This window comes from Galeopterus variegatus, unplaced genomic scaffold (assembly GCF_000696425.1).
Source record: "Galeopterus variegatus unplaced genomic scaffold, G_variegatus-3.0.2 Scaffold3125, whole genome shotgun sequence".
NCBI classification, from domain to species: domain Eukaryota; kingdom Metazoa; phylum Chordata; class Mammalia; order Dermoptera; family Cynocephalidae; genus Galeopterus; species Galeopterus variegatus.
Window position 1 is genome coordinate 75,254 of NW_007729236.1, and position 11,339 is coordinate 86,592.

Genomic DNA, 11,339 nt, shown 5'->3' on the forward strand with positions numbered 1-11,339 from the left:
TCATGACAACTTAATTCTTAATTCTTAATTCTTGATTCTTAATTCTTAATTCTTAATTCTTGTCCCATTACCAGGCATGCTTACTCACCTTATCCTGACGCGGCAGGTTCCCGCAGCAGACGAAGGTTTTACTCTTTCATTTTCAGTGGTCGACCCTCTGATGTGCTGTCTTCCTCACGGTGTCCCCCGTATCCAGTGCCCCACGTTTGGGCACCAAAAATGTCCTGACCCACAGGATATTCAACACAGACCCTGGAGGGGGGAGTGGGAATTGGATGGGGCAAGAGATGCGAGAAATGGAGACAAGACAGTATTCTGATCAAGTCTCATTTATTGGTTTAAAAGTTACAGCTTATATAGGAAATAAAAAACAGGCATGCTGTAAGAAGTCAGGAATGCAGGGATGCGATAAGATCTTGAGAAGAAACAGAGAGAGGATACTCCAAACAAAGCATAGCCCAAGGTCTTTACAACAGAGCAGAGACTCGGAAGAAGATGAAAGGTCACTCTTGAGTAAACTTGCACAGCCGGGAACACAGAGTTCCTGGCACAAACAGATTATGAGGCAGCTATCATGTAAGCATGGCCATCTGATGCAAGCAGGTTGTCACGCAGGCACGGCCATACAAGGAGGGGTGTGGGGCTGCAGGCTCCCAACAACAAAAGAGGGAGGCTCATGCTTGCTTGTTTGAGGTAGGAATTTTTCCAAGGACCTTCTAAAAACCCATCAGAAATCCCTTCACATCTTCCATGCATCTCCAGCTTTGTACAAACACATTTCTGGAACAAAGTTGATCATTAAACATTGTTTGCCATTGCACTAATTCAGATTAGATGCTCTGGAAAGAAACTGCCCAGTAACAGCATCTCAACCAATGAACTGTTGACAAATGTGACTTGAGCCTCCAAAACCAATGAGCTCTGTTTCCAAGCTGCTTAGGTAAACTTTCCCTTAGTGCCAATTGCCGGAGACCAGCTCCACAGGATTCATTGGACCTGAATAGGTGGTGTGGCATCAGCGAGGAAAGAAAGAGACAGACCACAGATCTGTAGTGCAAGCGTGGATGACAACCACAACAATCTTGCTTTATTTATATGTTTGTACTTAATCTTTTACATAATGATTCATCTTTTAATCAAAACATTTCTCATTTTGATTCTATTGAAAAAGAAAGGTCAAAACGTTCCAAGGCACTAACGCTGTGACAAAAACATCTACTCATGCATCAATAGTTCACCCCAAACCCTGTGGCTCGTGGCCAGGAAGCTATACAACAGCAGCAGGCTTGGCTTTAAAGAGCACCAGACTTTTAGTTTAAAGTATAATTCTTAACCTTCTTAACTTACAATTTAACCCTTTTCAAATCTTACTTGTACTTACTATACTTGATTTTAATGACATTCATTAGTTATGGTTAGCAATTTAATATTGCTTATACTCTATATTGATCATTTTAACTTATAATCAAAATCACAATGTTTATACCTTTAATTTCCCTGCCAATAGACTTCGGGAACAGCACAGGGGACAAAGTGAAAAGTTAAATGATCCTACTCAGACTAACAAAAACACACTATGTCATTCTTATTATTACTAAAGAAACAACATGTTCTTGGTAAATCAAGTGAAACTGTGGGAGTGGGAGAAACCAAGAAATCTGTAGCTGGTTGATGATCAATTATTTATAAACATCACTGCACCCAGACCCACTGGCTCCATGGGGGATGTGGCTTGAAGTCCAACATAATAACTTCATTCCACACGTACAAGAGCATGACCACAGCCACAATGGGTTCCTGCACACATCACTAACAAGGAAGGTTAATAACAAAATTAAATGGACCCAACCCATACCAGGAACATGCATCAAGAACACCTTTAGAACTGACAATGCCTTTTTAAATAAACCAGTTAATTTTGATGTATTTTAACATGTCCTTTGAGAAACTCCATGGAATTTCCCAAAGCCATACTAAGCCAAAAGGCTAGGCTGTTTAATTCTGGGAAGCCTTGTGAAGCAACCAAAGGTGAACAAACAAGAACTTCCATGGAGCCGTGCCACACACATGGGACCCGCTTGCAGCCTGCAGAGCAAGGGGTGTCACTCAGGCTCCCATGCCGTTCCCTATAACAGGATGGCTCACGGCAGTGCCAATAAAAGCTTCTCTCACCCTTCCCTCACAGAATGCCTTCATGGCTTGTTGTGCTGTGCATTCCAGATTTCAATCCAATTTTATATTCATGAATAAACTCAACATATTTGGAGATTATTATTCTCTACTGTACTTTTTTCTAACCTAACGGAAGAAAAGTACCTTAACACGTTACATGCCGCATATGGCAACCCCAAACTAAAACCATTCGAAATGGTGAAAAGTTAAAATCTTTTCCTGGAAGATCAGAAACAAGATCAAGATGTTCACCCTCCCTACTTTTATTCATAAGAGTACTAAAATATCCAGCCAGAGAAATTGGTCCAAAAAACCAAAAAATAGATAAAAGGCAACCAATTAGAAAATTGAGGCTATATGATCTATTTTTCTATTAACACAGTGTTTCAATACAGGAATCCAAATGAGTGTTTCCATTATGCCGCTTCTAGCTTTTATATATGTAAATATTCTGGAACATATGCATGTTGCAATGCAACACTTTTCACCCAAATTTATAAAGTAAAACTACATAATTACATTTCTTGTGGTATACTGTTTCAGTAATGATTCCAATTGACAAACCTTCAGTTATCCACACCCTCATGTAATCCCCTCTGACTACATGGGCTTTGCCAGTGGACTTGCTTTGGCCAAGAGGACATCAGTAAATGTGATGAAAACATACATTTAAGAAGTACCTGCCACTAGGGCCTGCATTCTTAGAAGCGTTCATATTTGGATGAAGCCTGGGGCTATTCTGTTGGAGAAAGAACATCTAGCCTAGAGTCAGCACACACAGGACATGTAGCAAAGCCATCTCGAACCAACCATCCACAGTCAAGCCACAAGGTGACTACAACCTCATCTGTAATCCAGACAACACCAGCAGAGGAAGGTCCCAACTGAACTCAGCCCAATTCTGATCCATAGAAAGATGATTAAATTGAATGATTCTTTTTAAGCCAATACATTTTTGTTGATTTCTTACACAAGAAAGACTGATATATCTAAGCATGTGAGAGTCAACATCCTTACCCATTTGAAGAGTGCGAGAGACCCTTTTCAATTACATGTCGAATACACTAAGTAGAAATTTATAACCACATGCAGAAGTTTTGAAAACCACACACACACACACACAATAATCAACTGAATAAACTTCAATGTGGTTGAAGCTATGTGCAAAAAACAAAAGCCATTTCCTGAAGATTAAAAGAACATATCTTAACTTTTTTTACATCATAACATAATTCTGACACTTATCTGGGAGCACTGTGCTGTGTTTTATTTACTTTTTCTGGGTTTTGAGCAGAAACCTGGCACAGTCTGATTTTCCCATCTCAAAAAATGGAAAATAGGATTATTATTTTCGTGCACAATTTATGATTTTTAGGAACAGATAACTGACATTAGGGAAAAACACTTATCAACTCTTTATATTCAAACAACCTCCAGAAAGTGCTGGGATTAAAAATAGATATGGATGTTTAAGGCACTTTAAGGCAATATATGTATGTTGACTTCTAAGTAACAAAAATGATCTCAAGCTGACTTCACTGTCACAAAAGTGATGGCAAAAAGAAACATTTGTTTTGAGTTGTGGCAAAACTGTTAACACTAATTAAAAGCAGAAAGACCTCAGGCTGATGGATCACAAGCATATCTCTAGATGCCAAATTGGGTGATAGACTAGGTTTAAGAGATCTCAAGCTCTAAAACCAATCATTGAGGGGAAATTGTAGAACTAGATGTCTGAAAGTTAAAACTAAATAAATAAAAATAGAAGTGTGTTTAGAGAGCATGGCAGAGGTTGTCTCAGTTGTGACAGGGTCTCAATGTGCTCCACTCCACATCTTCACGACCCCTCCAATAAGTAACATTTTCTTGGCCCTTGTCTATCATTATCAGTCAGACTCACCTCTCCCTTCAGGAAATGGTTCAACCCTTGCAATATCACCAAGTCATTGATAATTTCCAGAAAATGTAGTACCACTCAACTCTTGTTCACTGTAAGCAGTAGGATCAATAATTGCTTGGGACATGGAAAGCCAGCGTCTTGCCCTTTCTGGGGCTCTTTTGCCTCTGCTCTGAAGTGTTAGTGAGAGGGCCCAGGCCTTAGGAGTGTTCTTTCATGTGAAATGAGTATTCATAAGGTGCCTTCCTTCAAACTTTGTAAACCTCCTTTACTCCAAAGAAAACCAGACCATCATCTATCACCCAAATTTCTCTCCTAGAAGTCACTGTCCTGGGAAACTAGGTCCTGTGTGATCTTCTGTAAACTCAAACCAGGAATGCTAGGCAGGCTGCACAGTATCAGACTGGAACAGATATTCCACTTCCTGAATAGGCACTAAGAAATCCCACAAATACAACTGCACATAGGAACATAGTAACTCTTGGTCTAAACAAACCACAATTATTTCTCTGGGAATCCAGGGACATGTCTCTAGTATTGCTAATATGCTCAACAACCTACAGATGGGTAAACTGAATGTTATTTGGGCTAATAACTTTGCCCACATGCTTCAGAGTCAGAGCTGTAATGTGAACTCACACTACAGACCTCCCACATGCATGCTCTGAAAAAATCTTCCCCTGTTCATTTGCTCAGCTTCAGGAACCAGCTTTTATACAACTAGACAAAAGTACCTGGTGTCCTGGCAGCGCACCTTCTTCTGATAAAGCAATCACTGAAAGCACAGCTTGAGCGACCCCTTTGACAGACCCAGATCTGCAGACCCCAGTGCTAGTGTTGCCCACCTGGCCTGGCCTGGACCCTCAGCTCACAATGGCACATCAGGTCTGGCCCAAACAAATCCACCAAGGTTTCTACTTCAAGTGGTGGGACACACAACCCACTCATCCCCTGAGGACCACGGGTCTCCCCTTTCATTCTCATATTTACCTTCAGAGACACAGAACCCAACCCCACAGCCTCCAGAGCAGTGTCAGAGAGCTGCAGGGTCTGAAGTGCCCCAGCAGAAGATGGTGAGAATGGGTGAAGCAGCACATGCGCAGAAGAAATACGAAAGCTCTTTTCTCCTGGCCTGCTGGTGACGTCACTGAAGGAAGAGACCACATTTCCACAGGCCTCAGCTCCAGTCCCTTATAAACCAAAGGAGGAAGTTTTGTTCATTTTCTGGGAGTGAATCCTGCAGCCTGCACGAAGGACCTGGTGGTCCATACTGGTCTCTACTCACATGACAGCGTGTGAAATTCTGCTTCTTTATTAAATCCTGGTGGGACAACCTGACACATTGTGGGCTCAATGGGGGAAATTTGAATGTGGGCAAAGCAGTTGATGATATTAAACATTGGCTTAATTTTTTTCAATGTTTGGTTAAAGGTATTGTGGTTGTACAACCCACATGCATTTTTTACAATCTATTCTAAAGCAATAAATAACTAAAATAAAATCAAGTCTTTTTTCTCTTAATTTGTTAACAATCAAGTAATTAGTATAACTGTCTTCTAATCCACTATAAAAATGTTCCTTCTCACCCACAAAACCAAATTGTGTGTCTTCAATGGATTATATTTTTCAGTTGAAAACTCTGCTCTAGTGGATATTACATATTAGAATAAAATGCCCGGGACACAGGGAAGGTGCCCTGCATACCTGCTTATACTCCAGTTTCTAAAAAGCATTTGCTCAGACTTCCAAGTCCATCCACCTGTCCATCTATCCACCTAGTAAATCTTTACTTATTTAATTATTATTATTTTTGGGTGGGTGGGGGAGGTAAACCTGAGCTTTGTGTTTCCTTCTCTGGTTATTCATTAACTCTTTAAATCCTGACAGCAGTCCTATGTTGATTAAAATGATCGGAGACACGAAGGAAGACACAGCAGATGAGATACAGGTGAAGAGCGGGGGCCACTGCTCTCTCAGGTGAGTAGCCCTGACCCAGCTGCTGTTACAGCTTTTATTACATTTAGCGAGCTTGTGCATGTGAGATAAGCATTAACGCATAAATTCTGGTATGCTTTTCTCAAGAGCAGAAGGCTCTTACCTCCCTTCTCAAGCACTTGGTTACCTGTAATGCGCCTCATGGAACATCCCAAGAAAGTGTTCTCACAACTTCAAATGTTCTCAAGGATTGTTTGCAATCCTTGACATTTCTTGGTTGTTTATTCGTATGCGAGTTCGCCAAGTGAACACATCCTTGGGTGCTGACCACAGATGCCATTAACCATTTGCTTCAGTCCTATGAGTAATATTATCATTAACTCCATTTTACTAATGAGGACACTAAGGCACAGAGAGATTATGTGAATTTCTACATATGTTAATTGACTACAGAGCCAATAGAAAGGAGCAAGATGTTGTTTTTCTATAAGATCCCAACAACTGTATGGGCACTCCTTGACATGTAAGGCTTATCCCTCTATTTTGTTTTAAATATTATCCTGGAGTTGCTATAAAGGCAAGCTAGCAAAGCAGCTCAGTGGTTTTTCCACCCCTTCTCTAGCATTTGTTTTTACACCTCATTCCTTCTGTCTCACCCGGGAACATGCTGACTACTTACATGCAGTGTAGAAAGACATAGCTCATCTCTTAAAACTTTCTGCAAACAGGTTAGACAACTTGCATTTAATATATACAGACTTGTTTGTAACTCTAGCAAGAATATTAAACCAGTTCACTACTCTTTCTTATGATTTAGTTGTAAGTTAAATGAAGAGGATCATGATCAACAAATAGAAATAATCTTCCAGGGGAGACATGAACCAAGAATTGGTTGTGTTTACACAGGGAAGAAATTGTGGACAGGAGCAATGCTCCCACTTAAGCATCTATAGACAATATTAGGGCTGACCCGACCCCCATTAAAGAGGTGGAAAGACATTCTATGTTCATGGATTAGAAGAATTAATGATGTGAAAGTGTCCATACTACCCAAAGTGATCTGCAGATGCAGTGCAATCACCATCAAAATACCAATGACATTCTTCACAGAAATAAAAAAAAAGCCTAAAATTCATATGGAATAATAAAAGACCTCGAATATCCAAAGCAATTTGAGAAAAAGTAAATAAATAAATAAAACTACAGGCATTACACTATCTGACTTCAAACTATACTACAAAAGCATAGTAACAAAAACAGCATGGTACTGCCATAAAAACAGACACATGGATCAATGGAATAGAATAGAGAACCCAGAAATCAACTGACAAAGGCAGCAAGAACATACACTGGGGCAAGGACAGCCTCCACAATGAATGGTGCTGTAAAATCTGGATATCCATGTGTAGAAGAGTGAAACCAGACATGCACATCTTGCCACATATCAAAATCAACTCAAAATGGATTAAAGACTTAGGTATATGACCTAAAACTATAAAACTCCTAGAAGAAAACATAGGTAAATGCTTCAAGGTGTAGGACTTGGCAAAGACTTTATAAATAAGACCCTAAAAGCACGGGCAACAACAAAAAAATAGACAATTGGGATTATATTGAAATAGAAAGCTTCTCCACCTCAAAGGAAAGAATCAGCAGAGTGAAATAACAACTTACAGAATGGGAGAAAAAAATTGCAAACCATACAACTGACAAGGGATTAATATCCAGAATATACAAGAAACTCAAGCAACCTAACAGTAAAAACACAAAATATCTGATTAAAAAAATGGGCAAAGGACCTGAATAGATATTTCTCAAAGAAAGACATACAAATGGCCAACACTACAAGAAAAAGTGCTCAACATCACTCAGCCTCAGGGAAATGCAAAAGAAAAAAACCACATTGAGATATCGCCTCACCCCAGTTAGACTGGCTCTTATCAAAAAGAAAGAGAATAACAAATGCTGGTGAGGATGCAGAGAGAAGGGAACTCTTTACATTGTTGATAGGACTGCAATTTAGTGGAACCATTATGGAAAAGAGTATGGCGGTTTCTCAGGCAACTAGAGACGGAACTACCATATGATCCAGCAATCCCACTACTGGGTATATACCCAAAGGAATGGAAATCATCACGTTCAAGTGAAACCCACACTCCCATGTTCATCATAGCTCTATTACAATAGTCAAGACATGAACCAACCTAAATGTCCATTGACGGATGGCTGGATAAGGAAACTGTGGAATATATACACAATGGAACACTACTCTGCCATAAAAAAGAATGAAATTCTGACATTTGCAGCAACATGGATGAGCTCGGAGAAAATTATGTTAAGTGAAATAAGCCAGGCACAGAAAGAGAAATACCACATGTCCTCACTCATAAGTGGGAGGAAAGAAATAAAAAAGGAAGGATGGAAGGAAGGAAGGAAGGAAGGAAGGAAGGAAGGAAGGAAGGAAGGAAGGAAGGAAGGACGGACCACAATAATATGTTGAACTTTCAGAAGGAAAGAACAGATCTATGGTCACTAGGGGTGGGAATGATGGGGGAGACGGGGGTTATGGAGAAAATGGGTAATGGGCACAAAGAATGATTATGACTCGTAATGACAAGCACGCTGTAATAGTGATTGAATAATCACGTATTGCACACACAACCTGACAGTCAACTCTGTACCCCATCAATTTGTATAATCAACTATATTTCAAGTATAAAATAAAAACGAAAGGTTAAATGTGGAAAAAATCAATAAAACTAGAAGAAATAAAACAGCAATACTTTGAGGTATTTTGGAATTAATTTTCCTGTACATTGTTAACCAAAACTTTAATGCAAAATTTCACAGGGACATAAAATAAATTTTTAAATGCCTTTTTATCTTTCTAAAATAACTTGAGTCATGCAACAATAGGTGTTATTTTTCTAACGTGAATGTGTTCATGGAATCCTGGGGCCGGCATTGTTTTACATTATCTGTAAATGCTGTTTGGTGTCATTTGTCACTGTATAAAAAGATAGAAAGGCAACACTTTTATTCCAGTACATTAAAAATATTGGTGTTCCAGATAAAGCAACCACATATATGTTAATGATCTATAATAACGTTTTTGGCAGGCAGATAATTACCACCCAGTGCAGTTAGCACACTCCATTCAAATGCATGGAGAAGATAAGTCTAATTGTGATGAACTGAAGTGATTCCCACTTGGAGGGACGATTGTCAGTGAATAGTAACAAAAATATTTTATTTTTGAAAAATACAAAGAACCATTTAAAACTGTGCTCTAAATTGTTATATGCATACAGGAATTCTTTTGCGATCTCTTGATTGACTCTTGTTCCCAAATCGCTGACAGCCCCAGTGTGGGCTCACTGAACGGAGCCTATAGGTCTGATTCTAATGAGGAGCTTCAGGCCAATTTTGTTCTTCAGCAAGTGGGCAACCCAGTTGGACACCAAACTGGTTGTTCAAATTTTCTTCTGTTGAAAAAACCACATGTCTGCCTGGTTTGCCAATTTCCTTAGGAATAAAATCTCCATCATGTATTTTTTTCTCCTGGTATCAACAGACTTTATTCAAAAACTCATTAAATGGATTCCCATCATGGCTAGGTCACATGTGGAAAATATATACTACTGGTATGATAACAAAAAATTGGTATAAAAAGACTATATTAATTTCTATGTAGTAGGTCCTATTTTTGACTCAAATAAATGTATAAAAAAATTCTCCATACTCAAATATAGCGCTTTGACCAGAAAAGAGGTAAGCAATGAAATTAGGCAACAGAACCCACTGCCAAGAAACTGATTAGGAATTAAATTGAACTAAAATATATGAAGAAAATGAAAATATCCCATATGGTTTACTTTAACAAGTAAAAATAGTGTAGAAATGTAGTCAGATGGATAAAATGTAAATCATGGATGTCATTTTATTGGTTGTGTGCCCTTGTAATGGTCAATTATGCTCTCTGAAAATTGGATTCCTGATTTCTAACATGTGCACAATAATGCCATAAGATAATTATATAATTATAGATGTAACAGCGATCTTTAAATAGACCTTTACATAGATCTACATTAAAGCCTGTATAGGATAGGCATCCAAAAAATTATCATTATTATTACTGTCATTAGTATCTTAAAATTAAATATACTAATAATAGCTAGCTTCCTATTGTAGATATCTTCACCAACATTTAATTACAGAAACCCTTTCCTATTAATTATTTAATCTTATAGATGCTTATTAAATATCTACAATGTGATAGGCACAACTTTAGGTCTTGAGTTATCCAGTACAAATTGTCTTAATTTCATCGATCTTTTATTCTAGTGAAGGTAATCATAAATAAATAGTGATAAAATAGATGAAAAGAAAATAAATATGAAAATAGTGAAAAACAATGAGTGACAGTAGCTACTTACGTTGGGTGGTTAGGAAAAGCCTCTGCAAAGAAGTGACATATCAGCTGAGACCTGCATGATGAAAAAGATCAAGTTAAGCAAATCTCTTGACACCAGGAATGTAATTCAGTCAAGGCACTTTCTAATCATATTTCCCAACTTGTTTAGATTTGAGTATTTTAAACAAATACATACTGAACTTAGAATTATTAATTATTAGTAGTAGTATGTAGTGAAATTTCATTAATGACACAGGACTTTCCTATAATATGTATTTATTATTTCATTCAGCAAGAATATATAAAGCATTTATTCAACATTCAATAAATTTCTTGTCATCAAGGGAAGCAGTAAAGTGGCAAGAAATTTCGGAGCTAAACCTGCCTTCCGAGGTTTTTCACATTCTCATAATAGAGGCACATGCTCGTATTGCAAAGTACATAGAAAGACACTTACCTATTGCTGAAAGGGTCAAAGGAAAATTCCTAGAGATTGCAAGTATCACTCAATGGGAACGCTATCCTCACCACTTACATGCAAGGGGTTCAGAAGTCTGCTGCGAAACAGATGACACCCACTGAGGTGAATCATGAGGCTTGTCTAAGGGCCTCTTCTGCCCAGATTAATTATACATGTTCCATTTGAAACTATTTGTCTTTAAAATTGGGGAGAAATGGTGAAAATGAACACAATATATGTACAAGGAAATCAATGCCATGAAAAAAAATGTAGCAGAACTTGCTGAACTGAAGAATTTATTCAGCGAAATAAAAAACACAATGGAGAGTTTAACCAGCAGGCCTGCAGAAGTTGAAGAGAGAACCTCTGAACTTGAAGATGGACTGTTTGAAATAACACAAGCTGACAAAAAAAAAAAAAAAAAAAAAAAAAAAAAAAAAAAAAAAAAAAAAAAAAAAAAA

At 38.2% G+C, this 11,339-nt stretch overlaps 1 long non-coding RNA gene and 1 pseudogene across 1 annotated transcript in view; one reads left to right on the plus strand and one right to left on the minus strand.

Moving 5' to 3' along the window:
- The window catches only part of LOC103599840, an 84,951-nt pseudogene that overhangs the window by 23,148 nt on the left and 50,464 nt on the right, over positions 1-11,339 (plus strand).
- The window catches only part of LOC103599839, a 38,393-nt gene continuing 27,171 nt past the window's right edge, over positions 118-11,339 (minus strand). The window contains exons 5-6 of the long non-coding RNA XR_551328.1: positions 10,441-10,491; positions 118-252 (exon numbers count right to left, since the gene is read on the minus strand). This is a non-coding gene — a long non-coding RNA (uncharacterized LOC103599839). The remainder of the gene's footprint in view (positions 253-10,440; positions 10,492-11,339) is intronic.